Genomic DNA, 23,498 nt, shown 5'->3' with positions numbered 1-23,498 from the left:
ACTTTGTTCACTTGAATAAAGTTGGGAAGGCAGTTTTCGCAAATTTGTTGGATACACATGTAATCCATGCCATCCATTTAAACAATACCCCCAGCAACCTTACAAAGAGGACATTATGTGCATATTCCTCCAGAACTTAAAATTCTACATCCAAAGAGAAGGAAATGTATGAAAAAACCTGCTCAAAACAAGTCAAATGTAAGAAAAGCTCATCAGATTCCAAAAGGAAATATACGTAATAGGAGGAGGAAGGCCAAGAAGCCAAGAATTGCTGGAGGGGGGTACCAGTACCCAAGGAAGACTGGAGTGATTCCCCCACCCCCTCAACTTCCTCCAAACCAGCACATCCCAGAGAAGATTTTGGCATGGATACCCTACATTTCCACAAATGATTCACTGTCCTTCAAGGGAGACTTAGACAATCTTCCCGCCCAGAGAAAACCGTATGTCAAAGAAAAGTTGAAGGGGAAACTACGTATGCGACGGAAACATCAAGCTGTACATCAGCGCAAGAGGAAGAAGGTATACTATGCTGTGGAATTTCCTTTCAAATACAACAATACCCTCTCGGGCCTCTCATAATATAACAAGCACAATTTCTGTTTTTCTAGTTTGATATATTATAATTAGAATCCTGACATACATTGGCCTTAATCTTGACCAAGATAGAGGGAACACTTGTTGAACTGTAATAAGTTTTGTCATGGTAAACATAAAAAAACAGCCATATCATTTAAAGGAATGGAAGCTGATTTAAAAGAAACAAGTTTCGATAGAAGTAGTGATGAAATGGTGTTATCAAAAATACTTAATGAAATATATTTGTATGTGTGTAAAGTTTGTCAGGAAGATTGCTGTTTTTATATGAACATTTTCTCACACTTGTTAAGGCTGAATCAGAGGATGAAAGACAGGAAGACCATTTACATAAAAGTAGTATATTTATAAAAGGGAGGATTATTCACCAGTTTGGCGGTCTTTTAAAATCACAGACAACTACTCGTAAGAAAGCAACTTTCTTTTATAAATCAGATATGTCTCAAGATGAAATTATAAGTGCTTGGCATTTATCACATTCAAAACTTAGATCTGTGACACAAAATGTCAGTAGTGAGGACAGAGATCCTGTGACACCTGAATTTACACATTCTAGTTCATCAGCAGAGGTCAATCTACAATTTCGAAATGTCATTCATGAATGTAATAATTCATTGCGCCTTCAAGCAAATGGTATTACAAAAGAATTTATACAAGATCCATTATAACTTTCTGATTTTGACATGAGCTTATATCTTATTTTGATCCACTTGTGTGGAATACCATTTGTATTTTGACAGCAACTCGTGATGAAATGAATTTCTTCAGACAGTCTTATCTTCAAGTTGATAAAGAGTTTTTACAGTTTACTTCTGATAAAACACAAGGTGGTGCTCGAAGAAGGCAAAGAAGGATTGCTTGCAATTTTCTTATGCAATACATTTGAATGATGAAAATGGTTATCCATTGCATATCATTATTGCTAATTGCGTAAAGAAGCTGTCCCATTCTTCAAAGTTGCTTAGGATTTTAAATCATATTGGTTTAATTAGCATGCTCAGAAAGCACGCTAGATAGATTTTTAACTGTCATTCATGATCAGCGATCTGAGGCTGGTCCACTGTCACAGCTTTCACCGTCTGCAGTAACATTTGTTTCTATAGATAATGTTGATGTCTTAACACCTTATGCTGCTGTCACCGTTGATAAGTCAAGGAGTTGGCACGGGACATCTGTAATGGCACAGCAACCTAAACCTCTCACAGAACATTTGCACTAAAACAAAAAAATTAACAGTGATCCTCCAGTTGCCCAAATTACTGAAGATTTTGATGTTCCTAGTACAAGTAGTGAACCTCTCTTGTCAAAGCTCCCTGCAAAAATTAAAAAACCTAGTGTTCGTAGACGATTAGCAAAATTTGATTCTCTTGATCTCCCTGGGCCAAAGCAAAGTCCTTTAAACATCCGCTTTTTAAAACTTCAATCAGATCTCAACTCTCCTCTGAACATTTTTCATTCACTGCAGAAGATGTCAACAATGAAAAGGTGCAGTATGATAGCATTATGTTGTATGTCATAGAGAGGCTCTATTATGTTATAAGAAATGAATCACCTGTTATTCCCAGTTTTAAATGCAAACTAGCACTTGAAGATACGGTAATCAAAATGTTGAACATTCCAAAATTTCATACATGTATGTCCTAAATGAAAAAGCAGATTCACCAGTGACTATTAACCATACCCTTGGACTCCTTTATGAAACATTCAAAATTAATGAAACTTTGAATCATCTAGTAATTGCTGGGGATGGAGCCACTATACGTTTACTTCTTAATGTCAAAAGAGAATATGGGGAGACACTTGATTGGTTCATTCCATATTTGGGGGATTGGCACATCCTGAAGAATTTTCAAGAAGTTCTAATGAAAGTATTTTGGGATTCTGGTTTAAAGGATGTGGCAAAATTAACTCATAAACAATCCACACTCAGCAGTCTTGCCAGTTGCTCAAATTTTAAGCGAACTCACAGATTTCTTTTACAAGTATACAAAGCAATTTTCATGTTACACTTTCATACTTTTCTTAGCTATAAGAGTGATAATGATGTCTCGTTTGATAATGAAATGTTTATAGACAAGTTAAAGATGTTGTGTCATGTTTAGAATTTGAAGCTGGTAGTTTTTCAGGGATTCCCAAGTTTCTAGATGTTCAGCAGGAATTTTACACAGTAATGTAATTAATTCTTTTATCTTGCGTGTTAGAATTCTATTTTCCAATAGCAATGAGGTCAACATCCAAGTCTAGCCAAGGTTAAGTCTTGGAAATGTCACATTTTTTCCCTCACAGTAACTTAATTTTATTTCAATCTGTTTATCACTGTAGGAGGACCCGCACCTAAATCGCAGCGAGTATATGATCGGATACTTGAGGTGCTGGCCCCAGAGACAGCGGAGAGAATTTTGGGATCCCATGAGGAGGCGGGATTTGAGGCAAGTGTGCTGATATTAAATTTTTGCATACTTGGAGATGTGGTGGTTTATCGTCACAACAAAAGGAGTGATCTGATAATCATTGATAAAATGCAAATGCATTAGCCAACAATTTTACACTCTTGCTGCATCTTGTTTATTTACTTTTTTTTTTCTTGAAATTTTGTGAAAATTGAAATTGAAATATGTCAATATTTTCAAATGCAGGTAAAACCTTTGCTCTTATTGGGACATGTTAACACTCAAACATTATTAAAAATTATATTGAATAACTGAATGATGATGAAAAAAAGTTGTTTTTATTTAATATATGAATTGTTGTTAAAATTTTAATTGTTATTCCGGTTGCAGCATGGAATGACCACCTTTCGTAAAAATTCTCATTTTTAACTTGTCTTGCCAATATCATACAATTTTGTTTTCCATGTGGGTAACATGCAAGTACACTCTTATTAGTTTTTATTTGTCAAGCGGGGGCAAAGATTTGTCAAACTGGCAGTAAAAATCTTTCACGCCATTATGACGATTACTTTATGTCAATTGACAAATCATTTTAGTAGTTTGACAATTTAAAAATCGGGAAATACTAATTCACGTCTATACGTAACGAATGTAAATCCTGTTTTGACAAACTACTTTAACTGACGAATCTAATAAGCACGAATTGACAAATGGATATTCAGTCCGATTGCAGACGACGAATCTTATCAGACTTGACAAATTGAGGGACGAATTTAGACATACAATACAAATTTTGGAATGAAAGTTTTTGACAAATTTAAAATGGGTTTCCTTATCTTAAAAGATTTGTCAAAATTCACATCGTGCGCCCTAGAGAGCATATTTTTAAATTTTGGTATCGCCATTCGCTTCCCTGACTGTCTCCAGGCCCGGCACTTCAGATCTATAACGTTAGGCCTACCGGCAGTGACAATCGACGTAGAACATCGGGTATGCACGACTTAATTTTTAATTGTCACACAAATATTGACAGTTACAGAGCTGTATAGACCTAACTGTTGCACATGTAGACTGTACTAGGCTGTAAGTTAGAACTCTATCGCCTGGTCGCTTAGGACCTACAGTCTGTGTGCATAGCCATAGGCCGGCATAGGCCTACCGGTAGCCTCTAACGTTAACTATTATGCCATAGCAATACACACAGGGTTTTTTCGAAATTGTAAATAGATCTCTAGATCTAGATCTAACATTAGATCTAAGCAAAGAAGTTTGATGTTCTGAGTCTGACCCCGTTCTAGCGTGGTCTGATGCCGTCGGACTAACAGTCTGAAGGTCATTATGTCACACCTAATTAAAATAAAATATTCAAAAATAATGAAAAAAAAATGAAGAAAATATTCAAAAATAAGTTGCGGAAAAGGTGGAAAAATCTTTTAAGATTTCAAAATTTGTGATACTCTACATGATGTAACATAACTAACCGAAACATAACTAACCATGTTTTTGTTGTTACATTCAGAAATTATGAAGCTATACCTAAAATGTATCCAGCAATAACATGAACATCAAAGTTTGTTTTGGTTGAACCCAGTTTGAGGAATTTTCAGGGACAAACTCATGTCTCAACTTTTCATGTCCTTTGTGTGTTAAATTAAAGTTCCTATCATTTTTTACTGAAATGTTTGTCAGGATTTTGTTTGATGGTGAGAAGTAGGTTTTGTCTACAGGTATCAACACTACAAAAATAGAAAATAACATCAAAACATCTTCACATAGAAGCCAACCTTAGAGTAAAAATGACTCTAAAGTGTAACGTAACTAATCATGCAACTGCCCATATACACGCAGACTCAAAAGATGAAATTGCATGGAATAAATGCATGCTAACCATTTGGTGTATCACTAGTGGGTGATCAGTGATCTGAAAAGTATTTTGTCATATCTTCACATATTCTCTTTTTGGCAGGAGCAGGGCATGTGAAAGCACAAGACACCAAAGGGAATTGGATACAATGAACCAGATTTGGAAGCGAGTGGTGCCTGAATCAGACGATGAAGGCAGTGATACTGATACAAGTGATGTATTGCCAAATTTTTCTAGTCTTTGCAGGTACATTTGAAGGTAAAGATACACAGGAAGGAATAGATGCACAGGAAAAAAGAGATACAGAGGAAGACACAGAAAAACAGGAAGACAGAGACATACAGAACACAGAAAGAATCAGACACAGGGAAAGAAGCACAAACAAGACAACAAATAATCTGGAGCTCGTAACACAAAGCAATAGCAATAGGTCAATGACCTTAATATACGTGTATAAGAATAATGACTTGGATATTAAACAAGACTATCCTGTACATTAAATGGCAATAGAATCTATTTCACCGCAATGCATTTCGATGAAGTCCCAAAAATGACATACTAAAAGTTCAGAAAAATTCTTGTGGAAAGATGTATAATTTGCATAAATCTAAGTGTATGGTATGTTCTTTCCTGCAATGCCAATGTAATAAATTTCTTATTCATTATATTTATTGGAAATGAATAGGGATGAAAATGCATGGAAAAGACAATACATTTTCCTCCTTTGTTGAATGCTGAACAGCGCAAGCAGGCCTAGGAGGAGATTGCTAAGCAGCTGTCAGCAACAGGATGCCCTAGGAGTGGGGACGATGTGCGGAAGGCATGGTCCGACCTCAAGAAAAGGGCAAAAAAATACGAGGACAAGAAGAAGATCGGTAAGCCCACTTTTCTCATCATGATAATAAATTGACAAGAGGATGCCCTAGGAGTGGGGACGATGTGCGGAAGGCATGGTCCGACCTCAAGAAAAGGCAAGAAATACGAGGACAAGAAGATCGGTAAGCCCACTTTTCTCCTCATGATAATAAATTGACAACAGGATGCCCTAGGAGTGGGGACAATGTGCGGAAGGCATGGTCCGACCTCAAGAAAAGGCGAAAAATACGAGGACAAGAAGATCGGTAAGCCCACTTTTCTCCTCATGATAATAAATTGACAACAGGATGCCCTAGGAGTGGGGACGATGTGCGGAAGGCATGGTCCGACCTCAAGAAAAGGGCAAAAAAATACGAGGACAAGAAGAAAATCGGTAAGCCCACTTTTCTCATCATGATAATAAATTGACAACAGGATGCCCTAGGAGTGGGGACGATGTGCGGAAGGCATGGTCCGACCTCAAGAAAAGGGCAAAAAAATACGAGGACAAGAAGAAAATCGGTAAGCCCACTTTTCTCATCATGATAATAAATTGACAACAGGATGCCCTAGGAGTGGGGACGATGTGCGGAAGGCATGGTCCGACCTCAAGAAAAGGGCAAAAAAATACGAGGACAAGAAGAAGATCGGTAAGCCCACTTTTCTCATCATGATAATAAATGGAAGAAGAACACATTTTAACTCCAATTGTAACAGGGTATAATGAGTCTTGTCGGTCCAAGGGGGATGGGGTAGGATGGTGTTGTTATGGTCCCCTAAGATCTTGACTTTGGATCACAACAAAAATTTGCACAGTATTTAGAATTCTATTTTGTGTGCTTATTCGTTCAATGTAATTAAATCGCGGGGCTTGAACTCGTCCTGCAAAAGGTGGTTTTGTGGCATTTTTTCCCCCAAAGATTATGGAAAAGACACATTTCAACTGTATAAAACATTGATATAAGATTGCTATAGTACACGGGCTAAAGATCAAATTTGGTCTCATTTTAAGGCTTAATGTGACAAGCGGAATATTCCAGCACTCTCAACAATGTATTTTGATTTAGTTGTATTAAATTAATAACTATTTTTGAAAAACTTGAAATTCCTTGTATAATTAACACCAAAAATAATTGCAGAGGAACTTTTTACTTTGTTGGGTAGGGAGGGGGTGTATTAGGCATGAAATTCATGAATGCATACCATTTTTCATACAGGCGGAGGCCCCTAAAAGTTTAAACCTCTGTTAGAAGAGGTTCTCCTGACTATTTGCGATAAGTCCTTATATGGAATAAAGGGACAGAGTAGTGAGACTGGGGCAACTCAACCAGTAAGCATTAATTATTGACGGGTAGTTGGAAAGTTAGTTGCAAAGTGGAAGTATACATGTCATGACGAAATACCTCCGTTTGAGAAGGCTATACCCCAGATCGTTTTCACCAATTCTCTTCTCCAACCACTATAATCCCGAACTGCCCCCAAGCAAGAAATTCAAGTATCAAAACACCTGTTTCTTGACCTCGGTCTGAAGATAACGCGACAGCCCAGCACAGCAGGGGGTCACACACGATGGATTGCAACGTGTCTAAGAGCCTGCTATGGAGTTCCGTGTATACACGCGGTGAATGCATCGTGTGCGCAGCGCTTTAAGGGCAGTCCCTGCATGCAAAGCATAACCTAATTTTTATTCGCTTATTTTCCTTATTTCGAGGTCGATTTTCTTCGTTCGAAATTGAAAAAGGACTAATATTGGATGTCTGAATACAATATGCCTTTGAAAACGTGATTAAATATCGAAGACAATAATTTAATTCCGAAGTTCCTTCTTCAGGCAGAGAAGTCTTACGTAATAGCACAGCTGTTGTTTATCATTTCGTCCTTGGCTTTACTGGCCAGTGGAGGTGAAATTGAGACAACGGGGATTACCTGGCCAAGATGGGTTTATCGGGGCTTGGAAATGTTCAAATGAGAAATGAGAGTTTCAAACGAAAAATGGGGTCTATTACCGCAGTTTGCGACCCCAACAGCGGTGAAACCCCAAACGGTGTATTTTCGTAATGTATGTAGAATGTTCAACCTATGTTAGCTGAGCTTTTTTGTTACCAACATTGACATCTACACCAAGGTTAAGTTATGAAATGATGTAACTTTTAAAGTAAATGGATATATTTCATGCAACATAGACATGAGAATAATCAAGGCGTTCCACTTTTTGGGAGGAAAGATATCCTGTGCATTGTTCTTATCAAGTCTACCTCTAAAAATATGAATGCGTAATTGCTGAGAAATGAGCACGGAATTCCATGAAATGTTGGCATTTTTTGAAGCAATATTAATACACTGTCCCACATTTGCTTTTCTGTGTTAGTGATCATCAGAATTATCGATTTTGAGCTAAGATTTCATGATTTTACAAAGATAAAGTTTACATTAATGTACCAGATCTGGATGTAAGATAGTATTGTGACAACTAACCTTGATTTCATAGTCTTTCTCATGGAATAATTGTTTGCTGCAACTACTGACTTTTACCTTTACAAATCTCACCCTAGTATGATAATGAAGTTTTACATTGTTTTAATATTCATTTCTAAATTATCATATCCATTTAGTGCTCACAGAACACCAAGGCCTGCAAGATTTCTCAGCAGATGGGGGAAGAGGATGGGCTAGAGGAAGGTATGGAGAAAGATCGAGAGGAAGGTATGGAGAAAGATCAAGAGAAAAGTCAGGATGAAGAGCAAGAGGAAGATAAAGATAATCCCCTCAAAAAGAAAAAAATATATAGTATCCCAAGGAAATGTATACCAAGAGATGCTTTTGAGGAACCAAAAAGCAATGCTTCAGACCCAGCAAGGCATCCTAACAACCCTAAATGCCATGTTAGGGGTCTTCCAAGAATTTGTTAACAAACATAATTGATTTTTTTTTTCTTAACTGGATTACAAAAGATTTTTTATTATTTTATTTTACTTCTTGGTTCTGCATTAGCATTCCAGAAGTGCAACAATCCACATCTTCTCACATGGTCCCCGCACCTCCTTTGCAGACTCCCTTCATACAGACACCAGCTTCTCAGGTTTCCTACATTCAGTCTACAGATAGGCAGACGTACATGTACTTACTCGAAAATATTAATAGCACACTAATCCAAATTCTGAATTTAATGAAATCCAAGGCCAAGGAGCAATAGTTCATTAATTAAGTCTTGCCATTGAAAATGTATATATTACTATCTATGACACAATTCTCATTTTTAACTTGTCTTGCCAATATATTACAATTTCGTTTTCCACATGGGTAACATGCAAGGAAGATAGTTAAAGATGTCACATACTATATTTAATAACTTTTGTAGATTTGGCAATAATGCCGATCGAATGCCGATCTTCAACGGGATATTTCAAATTTCTCGAACAAGAATTTAGAAAAGCTTGACAGCATTACTAGAGAGATTCAATCTATGAATCGTCGTTTGAATGATGTAGAAGCTACCGTGGAATTGAACTCTGCTAAAATCATTGAGGTCAAGAATGCTATTCCTACCAAAATCACCCCTCTACTAGAAGAAATTTCGAGTTTGTAGGAAAAGCTGTTGCTGGCCGAGATCTACAACCGAAAATCAATTTTACTGTTTTATGGTGTTGAAGAAGTAGACCAGGAAAACATCTATAACACTCTACTGAAGGTTTTTACTTTTCTTGGCATCGACAAGGAAAAGGCCAAGGAGATACAACTTGTAAACGCCAACAGACTACCCCGAATCAACCCGATTGGAACCCCAGGTACCCGTCCATCAGGCCAACCAGCCCCCGCCCCGAACATCGCAAAGTTTGTACGGATGCCCGACCCGGACCTGATCCTCTCCACCTTTGAGAACCTGAAGCGACCTACTCCGCAGCCCGCCCCCGCAGCCGCAAGGATCAGCCTCAGCTATGCTGCCACGCCCCCCTCGCATAACAGTTAGGACCGAACTCCCACCGACCTTGAAGGCTCGACGCGGTCACCTCGCCGAGGTTGCCTACAAGCTACGTAAGGTGAAAAACCTGTCAACTAGAATTAAACTACTAGGAGTCAAAATCGTCCTCTAGTGGAAAGAGAAAGGTACAGCAACGTGGAAACCCTACGAAGAGTAATACTTAGTCATTCGTTACATCATGATTATTACATGTGATATTATCAATCTTCAAGAGGAAATAAAAAATGTCAATGTTAACGAGAAATACGTATTTTGAGATTACCTACAAGGTTACCTACATGGAATGGAGAAAAACCTGTCAACTATTTTTAATCTACAAAAAATCAAAGTCATACAGAAGAAGGATAAAGGGACATCAACATGAGATCCTTTGAAAAAACAGCTACCCTGTCATCATTTTAAGGTGATATCTACTCTTATTTTGAATTATACTTATAATGGAATAATATTGAATCAATATGCATTCATAAAAGGATGAATTAACCATATTTTCACTTTCGCCTCCTGCTAACATTTATCAGAATGTCATTAACATTATACGAGAATGGAAATTCCATACGAGCTTTGACACCAAGTCTGGTTTAGTATACATTATTTTGATTCATGCTAACTTCAAACCTGCCAACTGTCCCGATTTTATCGGGATTGTCCCGATTTACAACTTTCAAAATCTCAAAAAATCGGGACGTCCCGATTTTTGAAATTTCATGTGAGAAAAAAAAATATTGTAAACTTAACCGAAAGAGGGCGTCATCATATTACCGGCGTATTTTTTTCATACTATGCTACGTACTGCGATTCACACAGCGCATGTACAGTATGCACTCTGCAGTTTAGCGTTCAGCAGTGCGTAATAGGTAATACATGCCGGAGATGAAAAAATGTCAGCCGTGTGTTGCTGCCCTCTACGTTCAATGAGTTGTGCTTTTATCAAGGCTTTCCGATTAATTTTTGATATCCTGGCGAATCAATGCGAGCGACAAGTTCCGAACGCACGCACATCTACAAACGCAAAGCAGCGGCACAAATCGCGATATATAGCGACTGGTAAATACGTCTGTATGGATGATGACGTCATCCAAGATGGCAACTTACGTTGACCACGGAAAGGATCGAAGATGACGATGTTTCGATCATCATTTGAAAGGAATTAGCGGTAACTGCGGTCTAAGGTACGATATTTCTAACTTTTATACTTTTTTTTGTAAATATGAATGTAATTTCTTTTTCATAATGTGACATTTCATGTACAAAAAATGCAAAATGGGATGCGGAGTACGCATAGTCTTTTATAGCACGGGGTTTTTAGAACTGTTGACGCACTTGCCGCATGGCTTATGTACATGTACGCGTGCACGATTAGACTGCACAGCTGGTAACGAGACCACATGCATCGTACGGTATATTATGTGTACTAGGCATGCACAGAATTGTATGCGATCAGCTGGTGATTGTGACAGCGCTGATTATAGACATCGTCAAGTCGGAGTGCGAGATGGATAAGTTTCAAATTCAAGTTCAACCTGGCTCTGCCAAACGGCCAGAGCCAGCGCCAGCAGCCTCTCCAAATCGAGATACTGTTGAGAAGGATAAGCCAAAAAAGAAACAGAAAAAGAAACAGACTGTACAGAGACAATCGACAATAAAGTCTTGGGGCCTTGATTGGCTTGAATCTGAATCGACATCGTCGAGTCGGAGTACGAGATGGATAAGTTTCTAATTCGAGTTCAACCTGGCTCTGCCAAACGGCCAGAGCCAGCGCCAGAAGCCTCTCCAAATCGAGATACTGTTGAGAAGGATAAGCCAAAAAAGAAACAGAAAAAGAAACAGACTGTACAGAGACAATCAACAATAAAGTCTTGGGGCCTTGATTGGCTTGAATCTGAAGTGTGTGAAGCTGAAGGCGACTCTTGGGGGATTTCTTTTAAGCGTCACAGTGAGTCTCGGAATGTCAAAAGGTAATTGCTGATATGCGATAAAAAAAAGTAGCCCCAAGATATTCAGTGGTAGCCCCAATGTAAAAAAAAAGTAGCCCCTAAAAAAAATAATTAATTCCTACCCTGATCCATGTTTGAAAAATTTGTCTTGTTTTCCCTTCTTTAATCATGCTGACAGGTTAATGATACATTATCTTTTTTATGTACCTTTGTTATCATTTATAAAACAAAATACTTTATGTTCTTTTGAGCATAAAAAGTCACGTCGGTGTAGTCGGTAAATTACCTTGATGCCCTTTATGAATTTTCATAACTGCCTTGGTGCCCTAAAGAATATGCAAAATTGCCTTGATGCCCTTCATTTTTTATTTATTCAAAGGCAATTTTTAGAGTGCCCACAAAAAAATTGCCTTGCTCCCTGAGAGCTTACTGAAAGGGCTGTGATATAGGACTCCAACACATTTTAGAACTTTGTTAAAAACATGATCAATGTGTTTTTTCCATTTTAAGTTTTCATGGATAGTGACACCTAAAAAGTCAATACAATCTCTTTTTTTTGGAATGGAAGATGACATACTTTGTTTTTTCAAGATTAAGTTATAGTTTATTACATTTGAACCAGACATTTCAATCCCTCACAAGAGAACAAAACAGCCCCCAACCATGAATACCGATCAACACCCATGGTCTGCCAGTGTATATATGCTATAATGGTGGGTTTACTTTGAATTCTATGAAGATAATTACGAAATATGGCGCTTTCAACATTTTGTTGACGTAGATGGCGCTCTTCAATATTGATGAACGAAAAGCAAATCAGGGAGTCGACGTCAATTTCGATTGCTTGCGGCGCGATTGTGCGAAAACAAATCACAGAGTGGAAAGCTTGTTGTGATTTGCTTTTTGCATTGTTAAAAACAGAACCAGAGCTAAATTCCGTTTTTCCTTTTCCATGACTGAAACAGAAAAACCACTATCCATTCGTACCTTGATTTCGTTGGTACCCATCTCTGCGAGCCCACCAGAATCCAGGATGGCTATCACGTCTGCGTTCTTGATGTTGACAAGATGGTGATGGCTATGGTGATGACTGTCCTTCCAACCATCAACCTCTCACGGGCGTCATGGACCTAGTACTCACTCTCAGCATCTAAGGCACTTCACAAAGATAAATAGAAAATGGTGGATAAATTGGTAGAACTTTACAAGTAATCTATTCAAGCATTAAAGTTCAGTTATTAAGTCAATATGAACCGGCACCCTCGTATAGCTTCACCTCAAGTACCCAACTTCTCAACCACCAAGCTTTTAATATAATGCAACATTTTCTATTCACTACCCGATACATTTATACCGCAATAATTACATTAAAGTAGCAAAACAAGTCCCGTAAACTTCAAAGTACTGTAGTTTCCCTAAATTAATATCAAAACTATTCTCAAAAGGAATATCTATATGACTAGCTTTAGTAATGCACAGTCAATGAAAAACCAGTTAAGTGGGGTTTTACTTCAATGAAAATGACCGATTCTATATCAAGAAGAGAAAGAGCAGAATTATGAAACAGAATACAAAGGTTAAATATAAACACACAACATACTTGGATACAAAATCATAAAATTATGTCATTAGGGAGATCAGAAGAAATAATGGAATTTCTCATCTTTTAATCCATATGCAGTTTAATCATTTCTGAATGAAAGATTACGTTCATTGGCAGTCAGTCTGCAAGCCCCTGTGTTAATGAGCAAATGAGCAAGATTTATCCAAGTCCTCTCGTGGCTGAATTCATGTCCCTGCAAAATCTCGTGAATTGTGAGACTTTCTTTCTCAAAGAATTTAACCACTTTTTCCTTGAGTAATATTGATTATTTTTGTACCATGGGCAAGAGTAAATGTTACTCTTTTATATTGGTCATTTCTTTTGAATGAAATATTTTGATAAATAAGTGAATTTTTTACCTGAAAAGATGCATCAAACAGAATTTTCTTCCTCTGTTTTCACTTGCAAATTGTGCAACATTTTGTGTTTTAGGCACCAACATTATTTATATCATCAGAAAGCTCAAACTCTATACTTTCTTACAATGTCACTCTTGATATGTGGCATCTTTTAGATGGGTCAGCAGCCAGCCTTTTCCATCAAGATGCAAGACGAGATTTCTGAAATTTCTGAGTAACATAAAATCCAGAGTTCTGATTGGCTGAATACTGTTTTCAAAACAAACAGGCACGGGTAATTTGAAGAGATTACCACATGGTGAGTGTGACCTTGCAGAGGCCCAGTGTGGGGAACATTGGAATTTGCGTGGGTGTGTGGTCTTTATGACCAATCAGAGCACAGTATTCTTGTTTTTGAGCTGCAAAATGTACTTGGCCTATGAAAAGCTGGCTGCTGACCCATCTAAAATACTTCTTCTTATAAAAATTATATCATATTAAAGCTTAGATCTTCAGCTTTATCATGAGCTAAAAATCATTTGTGCCCAAACAGAAATTAAGTGTGAAAACAACAACTTTTGTTGCATGAAAAAATATTTTGTTTCATGTTTTAGATCAAAAGTTTTTCCTATATTACAACATTCTTTTAAAAATCAAAACACATGACCTGAAAGAATGATTCTTCTTCTTTACAAAGATACCAAAAACATGAAATTTGGTCAATATTTAGAGCAGCAATGGCCGAATAAAAAGAGGTGTTTTGGTTCGCACCAAGCTCATTAACTATGCAAAAACCCTCTAGTCATGAATATCACTTGGATAAAAGAAGCTACTTTTTCAGGGCTTGCGGACTGACTGTTGGAGGCTATTTATAATTAGCATTGCATTAAAAATACGCCTTTTTTACAGATAAGTTCAATATCGAGTTACTTTAAGCCGAATAAAATGAAGCCTAGAAGTGAATGAATACCTTTCAATAATTATTTAGGCAATACCATTTTTCTATCAAAAGGGCAGATTTCTATATTAAAGCATAAATTGGCACATTAAAAAAGGGTAAAATAATTTGATTTAAGTGGCATTGAGGTCAATCAATAGGGATCCTCAGGCTATGGCCCTTCAATTAATTCAAACCCTTTTATCATTCATGTTAAATGACATAAGGTGAGACTGAATGACATTAAATATCAAACAAATAAATACCTTGTAGCTTCATCTAAAAGTATTATATCTTAGGATTCTTCAGTACTGCTTCATTCTTTGACCACCTGATAATGATGGGGGGGGGGGGGGGAGGATAAGGAAGCGAAATAAAAGATAAAGAAATTAACAAATAAATAGTTAATAAGTATGCATATTTGCTTAACAGAAGAGAGTACTGTAACACTGCAAAAAGTTGCATTCCTTCCAACTTGTTTACCAGTATGTACATTGTAATAGATTTCATGGTGTGATCAAAGGCAATTTTTGTCAATTTCACCTCTCTTGATGAGCTAAAGAATTATGCACCTGGAAAGTACATTTCATGTATTGTTTGTTTTCATAACTAAGATGTTTATTTCAACCTGTAATATACACAACAGGAATGTCTACATCTGTCATCAACAGCAGTGCAGTATTATGCAAGTCTTGCCAGTCATTATCATTAGTTACTATTTTTAGGACAGCTTAGAAAAGCTAAATTTGAGACCTATGACATAAGTGGCACCCCCCTTTACTAGGGAATATTTTTTCTACAAGAATTAGAAGACAGTATTAAAGACAATATGACATTGTCATCATTGCCTAAATTCTATAATACAGATTTTTCTGAACTGTCCTCCAATATTCCAATTTTGAGGACAATCTTTTAAGGTTTTAACTGCCCACCTATGATCTGGGCCCCGTCTTACAAAGACTTATAATTGATCCAATCAATCGCAACTACGGAAAGCCAGCAAAGTCAACATCTAAAATGCAAGTTTGTTTTTAAAAATTTTCTAGATAAGAATGTATATTAATAAATTCATTGACTTCTTGACATTTTGGTGTGTTCTTTCTTTGTTTACAAAGGACATTTTTCAAATTTTCTGTAGAAAAAATTATGACACTGATGGATTTCCATAGAGTTACGGTTGATTGGATCGATCATATCTCTTTGTAAGACGGGGCCCTGGATTTTAAATTGATATCACAGTGTGCATGTACAAGTTGTGAGTAGTAAAAATGACATGGAAAAACACTTTTTGAAGTTGATGTGGATGATTGTGAGAGTTGATAGGAACAACAGTCTCAAAAAATGTTGTTTGATGTCATACAGTGCGTCCCACAAAAAAGGAAACCCGTTTTCAGATATAGATTTCACAATTATTAAATACGTTTTTACTATAAATTTGATATTCATGAGTGGAATCTCATCTCTAATTTGAAACCAAGAGCTTAATAGCAAATTGTTCATGCATGGCAGATAACAAACAATAAATAATGAGACATATCAGAAACGATTTCCGCAGAAACTCACATGTGAATCAGAATCCACTCTCATTTCAGGGATCAATGAGAGAATCCTAACAAAAAGTACAAAAGAAATGCTAATGAGCTAATCGTCGAATAAGCACGGTCATCGTATCACAAACTAATTTTGTCCAATTTTTCTGTGCAAACCTGGTTTTTACTTTAAAATTTCATCAAACTCATTTTGCTCATTAATGCGTGAAGTGTTCATCTCATATTTGGTCTCAAATTAAAGAGGAATAATTGAATTATACGATTACGTATGTAAAATATCATTTGCCCTTAAAAAAAAAGACATGATAATCCTGGGGAGTGTTTCATCAACATTTTTGTCCGACAATTTGTCAGATCTGACATCTTTCCTTGATTCTGATTGGCTAAGAAGCACTGTTACTATGGTAATTGTCGGATAAATGGGACTTGTCGGATAAAACGTCTGACAAGTCCTTTGATGAAACGCCCACCGGGTCTCCTTTTTTCTGGTATGCACTGTATATTCACTACAGAGAAAATATGCATTTGTATGTATTTAGTTTATGCCTATGGGATTGCAAACATGGAATAATAAAATACCATAAATTCAATAAATGTAAAAGATCTATAGGGCCAGCATTACGGTTGCTTTGTACCTTCCACAAGTACAACTTTTTTTATGTCAATGATTTTGTTTATATATTTTCAATTATGGAAATAAAGTGGAATTGAAATGAACTGAATTTCAATCTCAATCCCATTAAAAAATATGAGTTCATACAAATCCTTCAAGAAGCTAGGAAGGCTTATCTAGAAGGTCTATTTAAAGTTAAAGACACCAAATTGTGTGACAAGTATGCCAAAAATATATTTTTCGGCCTTGTGCACAGGTTGATATAAATAAATGTTCTCAATCACACAGAAAATATCACTATGGATCCCAACACTTATTATTATAAACAAAGCAAATGAAAATATTGAAATAAGTGAAAGAGAGCCTTAAAATAATTATCAATACATTATAGAATACACACCTGAAAGCATGAGGTCCCTCTTTCCTACGACTGTTTCATACTGATTAAGGAATGATTTGATGAAGTAGTAAGCGCTGGCTGTCTTGGTGGCTTCCTCTATCATGTCTATCATAGAAACATCATCTGGATCGACGGCCCCATAGGCTATGTTCTCCCTGATGCTACATGTAGAGGGTTGGCCCATTCCATGCTTGAGATGTGGTCTTATGATTAAACAAATATCATATACAGTATTCTATTTTGATTGGGTGCCTGGTAAAAATAAATATTGATGTTAAATCATCAAATTTATCCAATGAATCACATTATATAATATCTTTAACATCATACCAAAACTAAAGATAAACTTTTATGTACAAGAAAGTCAATTGTGCATTAATTAGGCTAGATCCAAAGACTCTACTTGACTGACAGTTCCAATTTGATATCTTAGTCATTCTGGGCTCAATGAATTAGTGTCGTATCCATAATGCTGGGAGCCCGGCCGGGCTGAAACTCGGACACCGGCGAGTGGGGGAGGGGGATTTCCCTCGAGCCAAGCCGGTCCGTGTTGAGAGCTGAAACAGCAAAGATTGGAAGCTGTTATATCTCAGAAAAAATACCAAATAAACAGCGAGATAATGTGACCATTTGCCTCCATTCGTGAACTAAGCTCATATGTTTTCCCATACAATCTAACTTAATCGATCCCCCGGGGGGGCCACTTACATTGACGAGTGGATACCATGCGCGACCAAAAAAACACGTAAAAAGGATGTCTTTTTCAAGATAGGGCACGTTACGTACGTAACGTGATAAGGGTGTCAAAAACACAAAAATATTGAAAAAAGGGTATCTATTTCGGTCGGAAAAATATACGTATTAAGGGTCAAATATGCGGGGATGATAAAACAAAATCAAAATGTTTTATAAAGGATGTCCTTTTTGCCCCAACACTACGTGTTTAGAGTCTGATTTGCGCGAGGTGTGATAGGTGGGGCCGTACTAAACCAAAATAATGGTGTGTAAAGGTAAAACCGACGACCGACGGACCCGTGACATAACAATAAAATATCGCTGTAGTATCCCTAAATTAGACCCCAAAATAGCCAATCTGGAATAAAATTATTGGAAATGGTTTTTTGACTGATTTGAGTAGGTATGGGTGTCAACATTTACCAAAAAAAAGTTAGGAGGAATACGGGTTGGGGAAAGTGCTTTTTTTCAAGGTCAAAGGTCAATGACCTTTTCGTACATACTGTATAATGGTATCTCTGAGATGGAAAGGCGCAGGTTGGTGATAATGGTGTCAAAATGCACACATTCTTACCAGAATATCAAATAGAATAAAATTAATGACCTAGAATGCACATTCACCTATCAAATTCAAGGTCAAAGCCTTTCAAAAGGTCAATGACCTTTTTTACATTATATACCATACCGTATAATGGTATCTCTGAGATGATAAGGTACATGCTGGTGATCATGGTGTCAAAATGTACAGATTCTTACAAGAAGATCAAATAAAATAAACTTAAGTACCTAGAATGCACATTCACCAATAAAATTCAAGGTCAAAGCTTTTCAAAGGTCAATGACCTATTTACATTATATACCATACTGTATAATGGTATCCCTGCGATGAAAAAGCACAGGTTGGTGATCATGGTGTCAAAATGCACAGATTCTTACCAGAAGATCAAATGGAATAAAATTAAGTACCTAGAATGCACATTCACGCATAAAATTTAAGGCCAAAGGTCAATGACCTTTTATACTACATATACCATATTATATAATTGTATCTCTAAGATAAAACGGTGCAGGTTGGTGTTCTTTGTGTCAAAACACGCATATTCTTACAGGAAGATAAAATAAAATTAAGCATCGAGAATGCACATTCACCCATAAAATTCAAGGACAAAGGTCAATGTCCTTTTTAACATTAGATAATAATAATAATGGTATCTCTGAGATAAAACACCGCAGAATGGTGATCTTGGTGCCAAAATCAAAAGACTTGTACAAGAAGATTAAACAGCACTAAAATAAGTATAAAGAATAAACTTTCACCCTTGAAATCCTAGATCAGAGGAAATATATAATCTATATGATATAAAATTAACCAAAAACAATATCTTTTGTGTTCATATTTTATATCTGAATAATGTTAATAACCATGGCTAATTTGTAATGAAAACATGGAGGTTTCATAATTTCGGTCTGAAATAATGAAGGCCATGGAGAATGTATTTAGGGGTCAGAGGTCAATGAGCCCTTTCCAAAATATCAGTGGAAATTAAGTTAAAAAAGTTGATAACCAAATAACACTTTTTCATATACTGCGATGCATTGCCAAAAGCACTGAAAAAATAAATGAAATCAAGTATATAATTTGAAATGATTTTTATCTTAAGTAGCAGCATTTAATGCATCATTATATCTAAATCAAGGTTGTCGTGTCTTTTCTCTCCAGCGATAGGCCACTCACCTCAATGCTATAATAAATACTATAAACTATTAGCTTAATCTTCTGAAAATGGATAGGACAGGTCTAACTCTCATGTCACAGCTAGCATCATCTGAGAGCATTTCCAAACAGCAGAGGGATGATGATGATGATGAAATGAAGGCCATCATTAGAGCTGCAGCTTCTGTCATATACATGTAGTAAATTATATATATATCAACTTCAACAAAGGTGAATTCCCGTATTATTAGTACCTTTCATCAGTTCATTGCGAGCTGGCAGAATCTCTTGTGATGCTAATGCTGCAAGACAAAACTCCATATCTGCTCTCTGCCGTACGTCACCCATGATGCTATTTCTACTAGGTATCAGTTTGTACAAGGATCATGTTTTTGGTCCAGAACAACTGATTATTATCATGCACAAATTAGGCATATAACAATGAAGTTCAAAAGGAGATGATAGCTTACAAGTACACATCCATCGACCTAACAAAACTCCTACAGCACCACTTCCAGTTCTTGAGAATCAAGCTGTGCAATTATCAGTAATAATATAGATCCTGGTCTGATATCCCTTGACAGAACGTTAGGCTTTCATTGAATGGGCCAGATCAAAGTCTTGAAAATGTCAGAAGGTTTTCAAGAGTTCAATTACTCTTTGCTGAAGTTGAGACACTTAACTTCATCTATGACAAAAAAGCTGCAGCTCTAATGATTGCCTTATTTTAATTCTTCGTCATTGTCCCTGGCTATATGAAAATGTTCTCGGATGATGCTTGCCATAAGACTTAGGCCTATCCTTTCCATTTACAGATTAAGTTATAGCGTTATAGTATTGATTGTAGCATTTGAGGTTAGTGACCTATTGCTACAGAGAAATTAGTACCTTGATTTAGATTTATAGAATGCATATCTAAATGCTGCTACTTTAGGTAACTTCACCATTGTCACCATTTCAAATTATATCACACATTATTTTTTTTTACACTTTTGTCAATGCATTACAGTATATTATAAGAAAAAGTGCTATTTGATCAAATTTTACCTCGAACTTGTATTTTGACATCATCATTGGTCAAGGATTCAACTATTAAATTTGTGTTCTTTTTCCACGCAGGTCAGTCTTTTTCCCATCAGAATCACTATACCTACATGCCACAATCACGTTATATCGACCTATTTACTTAAATTCCCTGACGCTATTGACATAGTTGATTGACCTTTAACTCCTAAATATATTTTCCATGGCCATTTTTTATCCTTATTTCTTTCAGAGTGAAATTATTAGACTTCCAAGTGTTCATTACAAATAGTTATCTTTCTTTCTATTATTCACAAATAAAATGTGAATATAATGGATAAATTTCTTTTTTGGGGGAATCATGCATGGATATATAAATATTTATCAACTTTTGACCTTTGACTTTGGATATTGGATTATTTTGAGTCTTTTTTATCTTCTTGCAAAAATTGCTTTTTGACATCAAAATCACCAACATGCAGCGTTTTATCTCAGAGATACCTTTATACGATATATAGCCTATGTAAAAAGGTCACTGACCTTTGACCTTGAACTTTATGGGTTAGTATGCATTCTAGGTGATTAATTTTATCTTATTTGACCTTCCTGTAAGAATCTGGGAATTTTGATACAACGATCACCAACCTGTGCCGTTTCATCTCAGAGATACTATTATACAGTGTGATACATAATGTAAAAAAGGTCATTGACCTTTGAAAGGCTTTTACCTTGAATTTTATAGTTTAATATGCATTCTGGGTAATTAATTCTATTTTATTTGATCTTCCTGTAAGAACCTCTGCATTTTGACACCAAGATCACCAACCTGCACCTTTTCATCTCAGAGATACCATTATACCGTATATGGTATACAATGTAAAAAAAAGTCATTGAGCTTTGAAAGCTTTGACCTTGAATTTCATTCATTTGGCGAATGAGCATTGTAGGTACTTGATTTGATTTCATTTGATCTTCTTGTAAGAATCTGTGCATTTTGACACCAAGATCACCAACCTGCGCCTTTTCATCTGAGAGATAGCATTATACCGTATATGGTATATGATGTAGAAAAAAGGTCATTGACCTTTGAAAGGCTTTGACCTTGAAATTTATTGTTTAATGTGCATTCTGGTAATTAATTTGATTTTATTTGATCTTCCTGTAAGAACCTCTGCATTTTGACACCTAGATCACCAACCTACACCTTTTCATCTCAGAGATACCATTATACCGTATATGGTATATAATGTAATAAAGGTCATTGAACTTTGAAGGGCTTTGACCTTGAATTTCATGGGTGAATGAGCATTGTAGGTACTTGATTTTATTTTATTTGATCTTCTTGTACGAATCTGTGCATTTTGACACCATGATCACCAACCTGTAATATTTTATCTGGGAGATACCATGATACAGTATATTTAAAAAGGTCATTGACCTTTGACCTTGAAAAAAAGCACTTTCCCCAACCCATATTCCTTCTAACTTTTTTTTGGTAAATGTTGACACCCATACCTACTCAAATCAGTCAAAAAACCATTTCCAATAATTTTATTCCAGTTGGTTACTAATTACGGGATACTACTGTACTTGTTTAGGGGTTCATTTCAGGAAATACTTGCCAAGAGTATCGTTTTGTTTCTAATACTTGTTAAGGGGTGCATTTTCAGAATATGGAAAATACATCGCTGTACTTGTTTAGGGGCTCAATTCTGGGAATACTTGCCAATAGTTTTTGTTTCCAATACTTGTTAAAGGGGAATCCAGCCTTGGCCATAAAATGTTGTGTTGGGAAGGAGAAAAATAAATTAAACAGAATGGTGAAAGTTTGAAAGAAATCGGACAAGCGATACGAAAGTTATAGCTGCTTTAAAATTGAGATCACTAATACTATGTAGATTTCAAATTGGCAACTGGGTAAGTAAATTATGACAAGGGGCAAGGACAACTTTCCCATAGGCCATGTACTTTATTATCAGGGATTTGTGGTTTTCTCCTAAGTACCCATTCCCCTGGGGCAATAAGCTAAATATAACCAAGGTAGTATATTGTTTTATGTCCTCATGAAAGAAAAATATAATTTGAAATAAAACTTTAGGAAAAAATGACATTTTAGCCATAATATGTATTGGAGTACATGAAAGAGTAGTCCTTGCCTTACATCACTATGACATCCCATTTGCGGCCAATTTGAAGTCTCAATGGGTATAGTGATTACCAATATTTACAACTTTTAAAAATTCATAACTTTCTTGTTGTTTGTCCAATATTGTTCAAACTTTCACCTATCAACTTTTTTCATTTTTCTTTTCCTTATAAAAACAAGTTTTTATTTGGGTTGGTTCCCCTTTAAGGGTAGGGTTTCACACGCCAATACTTGTTAAGGGGTGCATTTTCAGAATATGGAAAATACGTGTTTAGGGTGCTTTTCAAGACCCCGTGGTCGCACATGGTATCCACTCGTCAATGGAAGTGGCCCCTCCGGGATCGATCCTTAAAGAGGGTGGATAGTTTTGGTAATTCCTCGAAATTGGCCTGTCACCATTCTAATTAATTTGTATATTATATGAATGTGTATGTCCTAAAACAGTCGTGATGTGGATGATATGAAATGAAAAGGTGTTTTTCATGATAAATTATGCTCTTATATGTGTGAATTTTACCTTCTCGGATATCCCGACAAAGTAATTTCAAAACTGTAACATACCCCCTCTATCACCCAAATCCAGTTATCCACCCCTCTGCAGACACACCACCACCGCTGCCGTGAGTGTGCTACGCAAGAACGATAATGTAGTCCGCTACATTGCCTTGTCACTCGGTGAACGGCAGAGCAGAAAAAGCCTTGATCGCGTATCGACATTAGGATCATCGATCAGTACGTTCCTCACATGCACAACACACAACACCATTCTGTTTTCCTACCTTCCTTGCTCTTGCCTTGGCTGGCGGGGGCTGGGGCT

The 23,498-nt window shown here is 36.5% G+C and overlaps 1 protein-coding gene across 1 annotated transcript in view; it reads right to left on the bottom strand.

The window, feature by feature from the left end:
- Window positions 1–8,645: 8,645 nt before the first annotated feature.
- The window catches only part of LOC129283632 (uncharacterized), an 81,501-nt gene continuing 66,648 nt past the window's right edge, over window positions 8,646–23,498 (bottom strand). The window contains exons 11-13 of the mRNA XM_064096142.1: window positions 17,064–17,266; window positions 14,767–14,831; window positions 8,646–12,780 (exon numbers count right to left, since the gene is read on the bottom strand). The gene's annotated coding sequence lies outside the window, so the exon portion shown is untranslated. The remainder of the gene's footprint in view (window positions 12,781–14,766; window positions 14,832–17,063; window positions 17,267–23,498) is intronic.

Source organism: Lytechinus pictus, chromosome 3 (genome assembly GCF_037042905.1).
Source record: "Lytechinus pictus isolate F3 Inbred chromosome 3, Lp3.0, whole genome shotgun sequence".
NCBI lineage: Eukaryota > Metazoa > Echinodermata > Echinoidea > Temnopleuroida > Toxopneustidae > Lytechinus > Lytechinus pictus.
The sequence above is the reverse complement of the archived record's forward strand: the minus strand, read 5'-3'. Positions and strand labels throughout refer to the sequence as shown.